This window comes from Musca domestica, unplaced genomic scaffold (assembly GCF_030504385.1).
Source record: "Musca domestica strain aabys unplaced genomic scaffold, Musca_domestica.polishedcontigs.V.1.1 20, whole genome shotgun sequence".
Classification (NCBI taxonomy): Eukaryota; Metazoa; Arthropoda; class Insecta; order Diptera; family Muscidae; genus Musca; species Musca domestica.
Window position 1 is genome coordinate 6,394,280 of NW_026712250.1, and position 14,173 is coordinate 6,408,452.

General features: G+C 31.4%; 1 protein-coding gene across 1 annotated transcript in view; it reads right to left on the reverse strand.

Moving 5' to 3' along the window:
- LOC101895044 (uncharacterized) overlaps positions 1-6,580 on the reverse strand; it is a 116,065-nt gene extending 109,485 nt beyond the window's left edge. Inside the window, exon 1 of the mRNA XM_059122547.1 lies at positions 6,439-6,580. The gene's annotated coding sequence lies outside the window, so the exon portion shown is untranslated. The remainder of the gene's footprint in view (positions 1-6,438) is intronic.
- Positions 6,581-14,173: the final 7,593 nt, after the last annotated feature.

Below are 14,173 nucleotides of genomic sequence, written 5' to 3' on the forward strand. Positions count from 1 at the left end.
AAAAAAAATAAATGACAAATGAAAAATTATGAAAAAAATTGGAAACTTTCGTCTGTTGCAGCTAATGGAGATTTTTCTTTTAAAAAGTTAAAAAAAAATTAAAACAAAAATTACCCACAAAAAAAAGTAATTAGTCCTTTACATTAATTTTAATGCTCTGCACCGAACAAATTTCACCTCTCTTGTTTGGATAAATTAAACGCAGAAAATTTTCTGCTTATCATTTTTGCAATTATCATTTTGAGGGTTTTTTTACGGTTGGTCATTTGGCAAAAAAAAAAAGAAAAAAATAAAAATAAAAAAAATAAAAAAAAATGTTGTGTGTAATTTGCCAAGCGTGTTTTTTTTGGGCAATTTGTCTTCGGGCGCAAATTCTCTGTGTTGTGATATGTTTCCATTGTGTTTTGGCTACTCTCTTTGCTTTTCATCTTCCGCCCCATCAACAAACGTAATATTTGTTATGATTTATTTATTTTTGTGGATCTTGACCAGCTGACGCCCAACGTTCAAAGAAGAAAAAGACAAGATAAAAAAGGAAAAAAATCCAATGATGAAATTTCACTTTTCATTAATTCCCCCCTCACAAAAAAATGATGGCTTCATCTGTTAGCCATGGTCTTATTAAGACAAATGAATCAAATTTTTTTGTTAACTAATGGTAACTAATTTTTATAGATGAACTTTCGGCTATAACAAACAGACAAATTAAGAAGCGGAAAAAATCGGTGTTTAATATCAACAGATCATCAGCAGCAGCATCATCAACAAACTAATCAATTCCATAAAAAAAATAGTGGAGAAGAAATAGGAACTTTCTCTCTCAGTATGCATGGAATAAATTAGAAAAACAACATTTTTGCAAAAAAATAAAAACGAAAATATTTTAGAATATATTACTCAATATTAAAGGAAAATGAAAGTTTCATAATAGCAAAAAAATCAAAAAAAAAAAAAAAAAAATTAAAATAATAAAATAAAATAAAAATACGAAAGACTTAAGCAACAAACGCGAAAAAATATTTTAGGAAGGAGACCAACGTCCCACGATATTTTTGCAAAAACCCAAAATATTTTAGAATATATTACTCAATATCCATGAAAAAAAATATTCAAGGAAAAAACATTACAAAAAAAAAAAAAAATTAAAAAAACGAAAGACTTAAGACACAAACGCGAAAAAATATTTTAGAAAGAAGACCGACGCCCCACGATATTTTTTCAAAAAAACTAAAATATTTTAGAATATATATTTAGAATATATTGCTCAATATTCAATAAAAAAAATATTCAAGGAAAAAATATTCAATAAAAAAAAAAAAATAAATAAATAAATAAAATAAAAAAATTAATAAAAACGAAAGACTTAAGACACAAACATAAAATATATTAGGAGGAGATCAACGCCCCACTATATTTTTGCAAAAACCAACATATTTAAGAACATATTACACAATAGAAAAAAAATATTAAAAAAATAAATAAATAAATAAAAATACGAAAGACTTAAGACACAAACGCGAAAAAATATATCAGGAAAAAGACCAACGCCCCACGACATTTTTGCAAAAAAACCAAAATATTTTAGAATATATTGCTCAATATTCAAGAAAACAAAAAATATTCAAGGAAAAAATATTCAAAAAAAAAAAAAAAATTAAATAAAAAATAAAAAAAAATTAAATAAAAATACGAAAGACTTAAGACACATACGCGAAAAATATATATTTTGAAGAAGACCAACGCCCCACCATATTTTTTGCAAAAAACCCAAATATTTTAGAATATAGTACTCAATATTCATGAAAAAATATTCAAAAAAATTAAAATAAAAAAAAAAATAATAAAAAATTAAATAAAAATACGAAAGACTTAAGACACGAACGCGAAAAAATATATTAGAAAGAAGACCAACGCCCCACGATATTTTTTTTTGCAAAAAAACCCAAATATTTTAGAATATATTGCTCAATATTCAAGAAAACAAAAAATATTCAAAAAAAAAAAATTAAATAAAAATACGAAAGACTAAAGACACAAACGAAAAAAATATATTAGGAAAAAGACCAACAACGCCACACGGTATTTTTGCAAAAACCCAAAATTGTTTAGAATATACTACTCAATATTCAAGGAAAAAAAAATATTCAAGGAAAAAATATTCAAAAAATATTAAAAAAATTAATAAATAAAAATACGAAAGACTTAAAGGTGCTTCCTTTTAATAAACTGCCTCATAAGTCATCTTTAAGTGAAAGAGGACTCTTCGAGAGTATATGTGCACATAAGGACCCATTGAGGGAACTTCTACGGCCAGAAGACCCCAATAATCGCTTCGACAGAAACATGAATCACTGAAAATGCTCCAAAAACACGAAAGGAATCCTTTTTTTTTAAATTGTTCTTAAGGCAACGGACCCTAATAGAAAAAGAGCAATAAAAAGTGCCGAAGGTGATTCTCTGAGAAAAAATTCTTTTTAAGATAATATCAAGAGCTTATAAGGGTCTTCTATAGATAGAACAAATAAAAAACCTGTAAGTTCGGCCGGGCCGAACTTTAAATACCCTACAACATTTGGTACAATATGGCAATTTTCAAAAAAAAAATAAATCCGTTAAAAATTCTGTTAGAATCTTAAAAATACCGAATGTAGCTGTTACATTAGGGTCTATACGACGAAAAGGATCTGCATAGGTAACCTTTGTCATAAGCCATTACAATATTCCAATGCGAAACTTATAAAAAAATCGGTGAATAATGTACCTAAAATCATCAAAATACCGAATATCGGGAGGTACCGTTATATGAGGGCTATACGAAAACGTAGACCTGCACAGACAATGTTCTGTCGTAGGCTGTAGTATCCATTACGAACTTCAAATACCAAATTTGAAAGAATTCCGGTGAATAATGTCGCTAAAATCAACAAAGTACCGAATATCGGGAGGCACGGGTAAATGGGGGCTATACCAAAACGTGGTCCTACATGGTCCATTTGCAATACCAAATGTCCTGCATACAGAATATACATTTGAGTAAAATTTTATCAATCTTAGACCCTCAAGAACAACAGAAAGCCTCTCAGGGAACATTTTTCTGGTAGAAGGACTCTAATAGGACCTTCTACAGACAAAAGAGCCCTAAAAAGGGCATCTACAGAAAGAAACCCCCAAAGTAGCTTTTTTTAGAAAGTTGTCTTTTTAGGATGCCGTCTATACAATGAAGAGCTGATAAGGGTCTTTTGTAAGCAGTGTCCTCAAGAGATTACTAACGAGCTTCCCTGAAAAGAGAAGACCTCTTAGGGACTTTCAATAGGACAGAACTCCCCTTCTTTAGACAGGAGAGAAAACATTGAGATCTTAATTGAACAGAAGACTTCTTAAGGACCTTCTATGGACATTAAATTCCTTGGGGACATTTTACAAACAGGAAAATACTTTACATCGACTTCTATGGATAGAAGAAAATTAAATAAGCAAGAATTAAATTAGGGATCCTTTAAGAGCGTCATACAGATAGAAGTTCTCCATAATTTAAAAAAAAACTATTTTTAAGAGCGTTTTTATAGAAAGAAGAACAATATTTTTAAATGACCTTATATGGACATACAATTCCTTTAGGGCCTTTTACATGTAGAAGAATACTTTACGGCGCCTTCTATGGACAGGTGAAAAATAAAGGGGGCTTTTTATAGATACAAATCAAATTAGGAACATTATATATTTTGAAGATCCTTTAAGGGACCTCTTATAAATTGAAGATCTCTATAAGAGATCTTAAAAAAAAAACATTTTTTAAGAGCGTTTTTATATAAAGAATCTATGGGTAGAAGAAAAATAAAGGGAACTTCTAAAGACAAATTAAGGGGACTCTTATAGATGGAAATCTCTTTAATGTATCTTAAAAAAAGAAACATATTTAAGCGGTTTTTATAGAAAGAAAAAAATTATAAATGAGCTTTCTATAGACGACCTCTAGAGGATAATTCTATGGACAGCAGACACGTATATAATAGGAATTTTGATAGAAAAAATACCTCCAAAAAGACTTGCTATAGGCCTAAATAAAAGATGCATAAAGGAGTCTTATATCGGCCAAAGACTCCTCAAATGAAATTTCATAGTACAATGTCGTATGGGAAATCTTTGAAGAAGAACATGGAGATATACGATTATACAAGACTTTCTGCAGACCGAAGACTACCTCAAGAAGGCCGTCTTTAATGCACGATCCTCTGGGAAGAATTTTCTAAAAGGATTTTTTATTCATTTTCCATTACAATGGGTTATTATCCTACCAAAAATTGTCTCCTGTATATTTAGAACATATCAGCTAAAGGCAAAATCATTGGCCCTGATCAAACATGACCAGTAATCAATAGTTTCTAAGTTTCTCAAATAAATGTTTACATATTTTTTTGATTATTATTTTTGTTGCGTGAATGTAGAATCATATTCATACTCTAAAAAGGTAAAAAAAATATCCTGGAAAAATATTAAAATTAATTTCAGGTTTGTGTCTTAAGTCTATTATTTCACTGATAGCATTAATTATGGGAATTCTCTTTTTTTTTTTTTTTGGTTGAAGTTCTCCGATCTTAATATATTTCCAGAGAAAGAGGCCCTCTAAAGCAACACAAGCAAAAGACTCAGGACACGAACTTGAAAATTCATAAATTTCATAAATTGAAGAGAGCTAATATGCCCTGTCCATAAAGAATATTTTTATCACTCGTGAGTATGTAGAGCAATAGAGCTATGAAGCTTAATAATAATAAAAAAAACAAAACAACAACAACAAACAATATATTGTGAATTGCAAGTCTTAAGGAAAGCATTTTTTGCTGGATAATATTCTTTTTCAGGCCTAAGATGTTTCAAATTTGGAATTTTTATATTTTTTGAAAATGTTCCAGTTTACTTTAAGAACTGCTTAAAAGTTCTTATATTTTCAGCAAGAAAAATATTTTATGCCAAAAAATGACATAGGCTGTTCAATACTAGAAAATAAGTTTTTTAGACTATATTTTTTATTTTTTTTATATTTTTAAAATAGTTTATATTAAAAAATCCCATTGGATATCTGCTTTGTAAAGCGATATGGAAGGGTTAGGGTTGCAATTCCGTATTGAAATATTTTTATTCGTGTGCCTCAAAATAGAATTACGTAGGGTGCACATTTTTAGAAAGAATTTGAAAATGTTTAAAGATTACATTGAATATTAATTTAGAAAATTTTAATCTTGAAAATTTGCATTTTTTTGGTTTTAAAATATTAGAAATTGTTCCTATTTGTTTTAAGGAAGACCTGGAGCATTTTACAGGAAAGGATTTGAAAAGCCATCCCAAAACAGTAAAAGTTACTGTTAAGAGATTCAAGGATATTTTAAATTACCCCAAAAAAAATTTACTATGGATCCTGTTTTAATGCAATTTTTTGGAGATTTGTATTTTTATGTATAAAAAAATTTTAATCATTTGTTTTGAATTTTTATAAAAATGATTTTCAGTTGAATGGCAATCCTGACGTTCGTTTAAGAAATATTTTTTTTTGACTTATGCATGTAATTATTTGATATCTCTTATTCCATGAAAATATTATCCTTTTTCCTTATGATTTATAAAAAAATAAACTTTTGTCCATTTCCATAATTTTATAATTTTCAATACTATTAATTATTGTACTCAAGATTTTCTAAATTCCTTAATTTCAAAATTTTTAGATTTTTTTTTAAAATTTGACCAATTTTGAATTTTCTTTTTCAATTCCTTAATTTCATAATATTTAAGTTTTTTTTTTAAACTTTGGCAGTTTTTGAATTGTCTTTTTCAATTCAATTCAATCCTAAATTTATAATTTTTAGATTTTTTTGTAAACTTTGGCAGATTTTGAATTTTCTCAATTTTCTTAATTTTTTCAATTTTTCTCAATTTTCTTAATTCCATATTTTTTTTTTTTTTTGAGAATTTGAGTCTTCTGGCATGAAATAAATTTTGGTTTATTTCATATTTTTTTTAAATGCTTTTTATAGTTGATCTCTAATTTTCTTCAAAGAATTCAATATATTGTCCATTTCCTCAAATCAATATTATTATTATTATTATTATTATTATTATTTTATTTTTTAAATTTAAAGTTCCTTATTTTTAATTCTTTTTTATATTTAAAGATTTTTTTTAATTTGTAGTTCCTTATTTTTATTTTTTTTTATATCAAGAATTCGAATTTTCTTAAATATTTCATTGAAAAATCACTCAGATTCCATGCCAAATGCAGTTGAGAAAGTTTAATGCATTTCATGGCAAGTTTGTTGCTTAAGTCTTTTGTTTCACCACACAACACATTTTATGTTTCATTTCATATTTTTATGTTTTTTTGCATTGTTTCTTTTGCATTTCTCTTTTCATTTTTTATTTGTTTTTTTTTTCTTGGAAACATACCTTATGAATGAAATTAAACACCAAGTTGAACAGGATCACAATTTTAAGTTTATTTTTTCGTTTTTAATTTGCACTTTCGGTGGTTTATTTTCAATATTTTTTTTAATATTCCGTAATTTTTTTAAATTTATTTTTGAGTATATTTTTGCTTGTTTTTAATTCCTTTTATTTTTTTTTTCAAATACAGGAATTTATGTTTTTGAATATTTTTTTAATTTATTTATTTTTTATAATCCACTGTGTGACCAGGAAGATCCACTGAAGATGATGATGCTTTTGGGGTCTTCAATAACTTCTGGTGAGATGTTAGCTAATGACTTTTGAGTATTCCTTTGTCGTGCGGCCTAGCTGGGCTATTACAAACAAAATACCGATGTTAACTCCACAATTGCATCACGAGCAATGACTTTGAACCTGTAAAATATGTGTCTTTTATGCTTTCCGCCGAGGTCTCCAAGAAGTGCTAGAAAAACAATTGGCTGTGTGCGTGTGTGTGTGTGTGTGTTTCTGTGAAAGAAGAAAAGCATTAACATCAAAAGACAGTCAAACAGCCAGCCAACCAACCATCCATCCATTCCAGCAACGCATCCGATGTTGCTTTGGCAAGAGAGAAAGCAACCTCAAAGAAAAAGTAGGGAAAAAGAACATTGGCCATCAGCTTGGTTGGCTTAACAGAGCAAAAGAAAGATGTTAACATTGAAGTGGAGACTTTTAGCTCTACATATGGGAGAGTACAACAAGCTTTCTCTCATAATCTTTCTCTGTGGGAGAGTAACAATTTTCATTAACATTGTCAAGGTTTTTCTCTCCCACTCTCAACCTCTCAACTGTGGAGAGTTTTTGCCTCTCCCAACAGAGTTTTTACATTTCATACGGAAAAAAATGTGTGAGAGAGAGAGAGAGAGAGCTAGATATGAGAAGAGAATGTGAGAGCATGGAAACAAAAAAATTTAGCATTGAACTTGAACGTCAATAACTTGGCTAACTCTTGGTTGTTGGGTCTGGTATTTCAACGGCTGTTGGGCTGTTTCGTGCAACAGTAGCTGCGTAGCTGCCAATGGTGGCAGCATCAAGCTGTTGTAAGCCGTTGTAAGCCATTGTAAATCTATGTTGTGGTTGTTTGTTGAGGTTGTGGGCCAGATCAACAATCGTTGCTATCAACACCAAAACAACCTGATGCCAGATTTATTACCAATATTCTTGAGCCTTGGGTTTTCTCGTTGGCCTGACTTGACAATCATTGCTTGCATTGAGGGCTGGTCATTTGGGTTTTTTTTTTTAGAAATGTTGCCCTTTCTCTCCCCTCTTCCTCATGCATGAGCCTGTCGCTGTGCCTCATAATTAGCTGCCTTGGCCATAAATACTCAAAACGCAAATGAGTTGATTTTTTCAGGTTTTCCTATCATGGCCTTGCATGAGCTCTCCCCCCCCCCTCTCTCTCTCTCTCTTCTCCGCTCTGCCTTCAACCATTTGATGAGCTGATGTATGTTTGTCTAATTGTCGGCAAGTGATTGCCTTGATTTATTGGCCATTTCTTGTCGAAATAAATTTAATTGTAAGCCTACAAGTGGTTGTTGTTGGAAAAGGGCTTGTGTTGTTGTTTTAATTGTCGTCGAATAATAATTATACGAAAGTGGGCAGTTAAATGATAATTTGTTTTAGAAAAGAAAAGCAAATGAAGATGTGCACTTTGAAATGTTTTCGACTAATGAGTACCGGTTATTGGCGCAATCATGAGGTACTTTCGAAATAATTAAAGAGTAGTTTTTGGATTTTTTTTTACAAAAAGGGGAAGAAGGGGAAGGGCTAATAAAGGGGGTTGGCTTAAATTAAACTAACTGACCATTTTCAAACAACAAAAAAGGTTTTAGGTTTGGTAGAGCTTAAATTGTTACACCTCTGCCATGTGAACTCTTAAATTATTGATAAATCAGGGGCCCTGAAATCCCTAAAATTTGAAGATTTTTTCATATCTTAAAACCTGCAAAAAATAGTAAATTGTTAGTTCCATAATTGGGCACGTCTTCTCCCGATATTCGGTATTTTTATGATTTTAGCGACATTATTCATCGTAATTGTCTCAAATCTGGTATTTGAAGTTGCTAATGGATGCTACAGCCTATGACAGAAAATTGTCGGTGATGGTCTACGTCTTCGTATAGCCTCCATATACCGGTACCTCCCAATATTCGGTATTTTGATGATTTTAGCGACAATATTCATGGGAATAGTTTCAAATTTGGTATTTGAAGTTCGTAATGGATACTACAGCCTATGACAGAAAATTGTCTGTGCAGGTCCACGTCTTCGTATAGCTCCCATATAACGGTACCTCCCGATATTCGGTGTTTTGATGATCTAAGCGACATTACTCAACGGAATTCTTTCAAATTTGGTATTTGAAGTTCGTAATGGGTACTAAAGCCTAAGGCAGAAAAATGTCGGTCAATCGGTATTTTTATGATTTTAACAGAATTTTTAATTTAATTTTTTTTTTAATTTTGTTTTTTTTACAATTGCCGAACTCGTTCCATATTGTGGAGAGTAGTAAAAGTTTGGCCCGGCCGACTTAGCAGCTTTTTTACTTGTTTATTCTTATTTATTTATTTTTTTATTATTTTTTTAATTTTTTTTATTTTTATTGTTTTATTTATTTATTTTTTTTATTTTTTTTTGGAAATTAATTTATTCTTTTATAACTAAGCAAGACTTATAAAAATTCCATTTAAAAAAAAATTTATTTTGAAATTCTAAAATTATTTGAAATATTCTAATTTATTTATTTTTTTTTATTATTTTTTTTTATTTTTTTATTTTTATTGTTATATTTATTTATTTTTTTTTTTGAAACTCAGCAAGATTTATAAAAATTCCATTTAAAAAAAATTGTTTTGAAATTCATTTTTCAGGACTTTTCTTTCTAATTTTTTTTCTTTTTTTTGCCATTCAAACTATTAAACTATTCCCCCACTAATTTTTCTCAGTTTTCTGTCTAATTTCTTTTGTCATTAAACCAAATACTTATAGCCAAAGGCCAAATATTGATGGCTTACATTCAGAGCTTTTATCTATGGCCGCCACTAGACCGACGATGTCTGAAAATGTTGACGGCAGCGACAGCATCATCATTTGACAAAACTGGGTTCATAAAATTTCTCAAAAAAAAAAAAAAAAAAAATCGAACATTAAAAACAAATTATGAAAACATATTTGAAGAAAATAGCAACAACGACACCAACAACATCACCCAATATTAGAAGTATTGACAAAAGTAAAAGCTTTTTTTTTCGGCCGCTTCCATGGCGCAAAAATAAAAACTCTGGCCAAAGAATTTAAGCCAAATGACATCGGACCATAACAAATTGTCTAAATGACTAATCAACAGAAAGCGACAAATGGATCAGATGCCGAATGGCAAACAAAAAAAAAAAAAAAAAAAAAATATAGACTTTGCAAACTCATCAGCTCTCACACAGACACCAGGAAACACATACACACACACACGCACACAAATAAAGTAAAAATAAAAAATAGACTATAATCAGTAAATTAGAGACGACTAGATTTCCTCCTAATGGCCATTTGTTTGCTTGTAAGTTAGTATCGAAAACACAACAACAACAACAACAATTTAAACAACAACAAAAACAACAACAACAACATCAACAGCACCCATAAATTGCTAAACAAATATTTAGAGCAATCCATTGGCCAAGAAAGTCTAGAAGATAGATGTTGAGCGAAGCAGAAAAAATAGGTGATGAAATGCCATAACTAACCGCAAAAAAATATATTCGAAACAAAAACAAATGCAAAACAACAACAACAAAAACAAGACAACAACTAAACAACAGATAGTTGTTACAATGGCAGTGGCTTCAGCATTCAAGAGATATTGATCTGCCAAGTACGTTTATATTTATAGATGACAGAATTTTATTGACAAACAAAACGAGGGGTTTGGATAGGAAAATATGGCAAATTTTCCCACAGAAAGTATAACTTAGAGGGGGATTTTGGAATGAAAATAATCGAGTACATTTTTCTGGGGAATTTATAAAAGCTGTAAGTTTGGCCGGGCCGATTTTTGAATAACCTCCACCATTTGGAACAATTTTGGCAATTATCAAAAAAAAAAAAAAAATAAAATAAATAAATAAATAAATAAATAAAAAATAAAAAATTCTTTCATAATTCTGTCAAACTTTTAAAAATACCGAATGTCATGTCATAGGCTGTAGTACCTATTACGAACTTCAAATACCAAATTTGAAAGAATTCCGGTGAATAATGTCGCTAAAATCATCAAAATACCGAATATCGGGAGGTACCCTTATATGGGGGCTATACGAAGACGTTGACCTACACAGACAATTTTCTGTCATAGGCTGTAGTATCCACTACGAATTTCAAATACCAAATTTGAAAGAATTCCGATGAATAATGCCGCTTAAATCACCAAAATACCGAAAAAGGGGAGGTACCGTTATATGGGGGCTATACGAAGACGTGGACCTACACAGTCACTTTTCTGTCTTAGGCTGTAGTATCCATTACGAACTTCAACTACCTAATTTGAAACAATTCCGGTGAATAATGTCGCTAAAATCATTAAAATACCGAATATCGGGGGGTACCATTATATGGGGGCTATACGAAGACATGGATCTACACATACAATTTTCTGTCATAGGTTGTAGTATTCATTACAAACTTCAAATACCAAATTTGAAAGAATTCCGGTGAATAAGGTCGCCAAAATCATGAAAATACCTAATATTGGGAGGTACCCTTATATGGAGGCTATACGAAGACGTAGACCTGCACCGACAATTTTCTGTCATATGCTGTAGTATCCATTACGAACTTCAAATGTCAAATTTGAAAGAATTCGGGTGAATAATGTCGCTAAAATCAACAAAATACCGAATATGGGGAGGTACCGTAATAAGGGGGCTATACGAAGACTTGCACCTACATGACCCATTTTTAATACCAAAAGTCCTTCAGACATAATATACATTTGAGTAAATGTTTATCAACCTACTTTATTTCGTTCGAAAGCTAGAGTGATTTCCACAGACGGAAAGGCGGACAGATGGACAGCCGGATAGAGGGACTGGCGGGTAGACGGACGGACATTTCTAAATCGCCATAGAATTTTATGCTGATAAAGAATAAGTATATTTTGTGGGGTCTAAAATGTATATTTCCAGGTGTTACAAACGGAATGACAAACTTAATATACCCTCCATACTGGAGGGTATAAAAATATCGTAAATACATACATGGACAATAATAGATGACCCCTCCCTTATTTTGTTTTCTCATTTCCGATTTTTTTTATTTACAGAAAGTTTTATTTACTTTTTTTGTTTTTTTTTTTTTTCGTTTTTTTGCGGATCTTTCCATTTTTTTTCTCTGTAGAGCAAATATCATTTAAAACTGAAATTGTACCGTAATTCCACAAATATTTGACATTGGAATTATTGGTTGGAGGGACATCACCTCCAAGACTTGTCAATTTTTTTTAGCAAAATAATAAGCAGAACATATCCAAAAAAATAAAAGAAAATAAAAAATAAAGCAAACCCAACCAAGCGTCTAGGTTGGGTCATTGTCCCTTAATGACTTATGGCGTTAGGCAAAAACACGAAACGAAACCAAAACAAAGAGATAAGTTAAGGAAGAAATAATATCTCTTGGGGACATTTGTAGTTAAAAAATTTGGAGCCTAGGGGATTTTTTGTAATTCAATTTTGATTTGAAATACGGTGAATGGTTTCGGGTTATTGCCAGCATTAAAGGAGCAAGTTGAATTTAGGTGCTATGCTCGGTTCATTTTGAATTTTTTTACCTCATGTGGGCATAACCCGATTAAGGGAAAGTAATTTTTTTCGTGGAGAAATTTCCGGTTACCCGGTTATTTGACCCAAAAATTCGGATACAACATCCATTTGTTATCTTCTTCTACAAATCTCAATTTGTTCTAAAAATCTCAACACCAATATCTACGAAACCACAAGAGAACCGTATAACATATGACACCTTTTTGGAAAGGCCAGAGTGTAGGCTACAATGTTGTTTGTAGTCTGTAATACCCCATAATGGGTAACTTTTGACTTTTTATGGGTTTTTCAAAAAGTCCCGGTACAAAAATACGAATTTTCTTGTATTACTCCGCAACCGATTAAAATCAACCCATCATGTGACCATTTATTAGATAGGTATTTCCATAACCTTTCAAAGGATACCAATATTGCATTTCAGTTTTTTAAGAACCGGATAAAACCCGGATTTTGTATCCGAACTTCCGGGTCGAATAACCGGGTAAACGGGTATTTCCCCCACAAAAAAAAAAAAAATACTTTGCCATAATCATTTCAAAGGATACCCATATTACATTTCAGTTTTTTTAGAACCGGATAAAACCCGGATTTTTTATCCGAACTTCCGGGTCGAATAACCGGGTAACCGGGTATTTCCGCCACATAAAAAAATACTTTGCCATAATCAGTTCAAAGGATACCCATATTACATTTCAGTTTTTTTAGAACCGGATAAAACCCGGATTTTTTATCCGAATTTCCGGGTCGAATAACCGGGTAACCGGGTATTTCCCCGACAAAAATATACTTTACCTTAATCATTAAAAAAGGATATACACGTGGTAAAAAAAAATAAAAATAAAAATTACAGGTCAGTCCGAGCATAGCCCCCAAACTCAACTTAAGCCGCATTAAAGGTCCTGCATAGAATTTCTTTCCGTGTCATGACCCTGGAAACCTAGATCCAGATCTTGCGTTAGCGAAAATATTAAGAGGCGTGAAAATTGAAGATGATCGGTTGCTTATTTCCCATTTTGTGAGAGACATAATTTTTCGAAATTTGGATCCATTTGTGGGGGAGGTACTAGAAGGGGTGAACCGATAAATTCCATCTTCACACCCGATAATGTGTCGATAGAAATATTCTCATGCGCCAAGTTTGAAAATAATCGGATACTCCGTTCGCGTTTTATGAGCTTCATAGTTATTCACAATTTTGACCCCTTTGTGGGGTAGGTACCAGTAGGTGTATCAACCCATCATATGACCACTTGTTAGATAGGTATTTCCATAAGCTTTCAAAGGATACCCATATTGCATTTCAGTTTTTTAGAACCGGATACAAACCCGGATTTTGTATCCGAACTTCCGGGTCGAATAACCGGATAACCGGTTATTTCCCGCACAAAAAAATACTTTGTCATAATCAGTTCAAAGGATACCCATTTTATATTTCAGTTTTATAGAACCGGATAAAACCCGGATTTTGTATTGGAACTTCCGGGTCGAATAACCGGGTAAACGGGTATTTCCCCGACAAAAATATACTTTACCATAATCAGTAAAAAAGGATATACACGTGGTAAAAAAAAATAAAAATAAAAATTACAGGTCAGTCCGAGCATAGCCCCTAAACTCAACTTAAGCCGCATTAAAGGTCCTGCTTAGAATTTCTTTCCATGTCATGGCCCTGGAATCCTGAATCCAGATCTTGCGTTAGCGAAAATATTAAGAGGCGTGAAAATTGAAGATGATCGGTTGCTTATTTCCCATTTTGTGAGAGACATAATTTTTCGAAATTTGGACCCATTTGTGGGGGAGGTACCAGAAGGGGTAAACCGATAAATTCCATCTTCACACCTGATTATGTGTCGATAGAAATATTGGCATGTGCCAAGTTTGAAAAT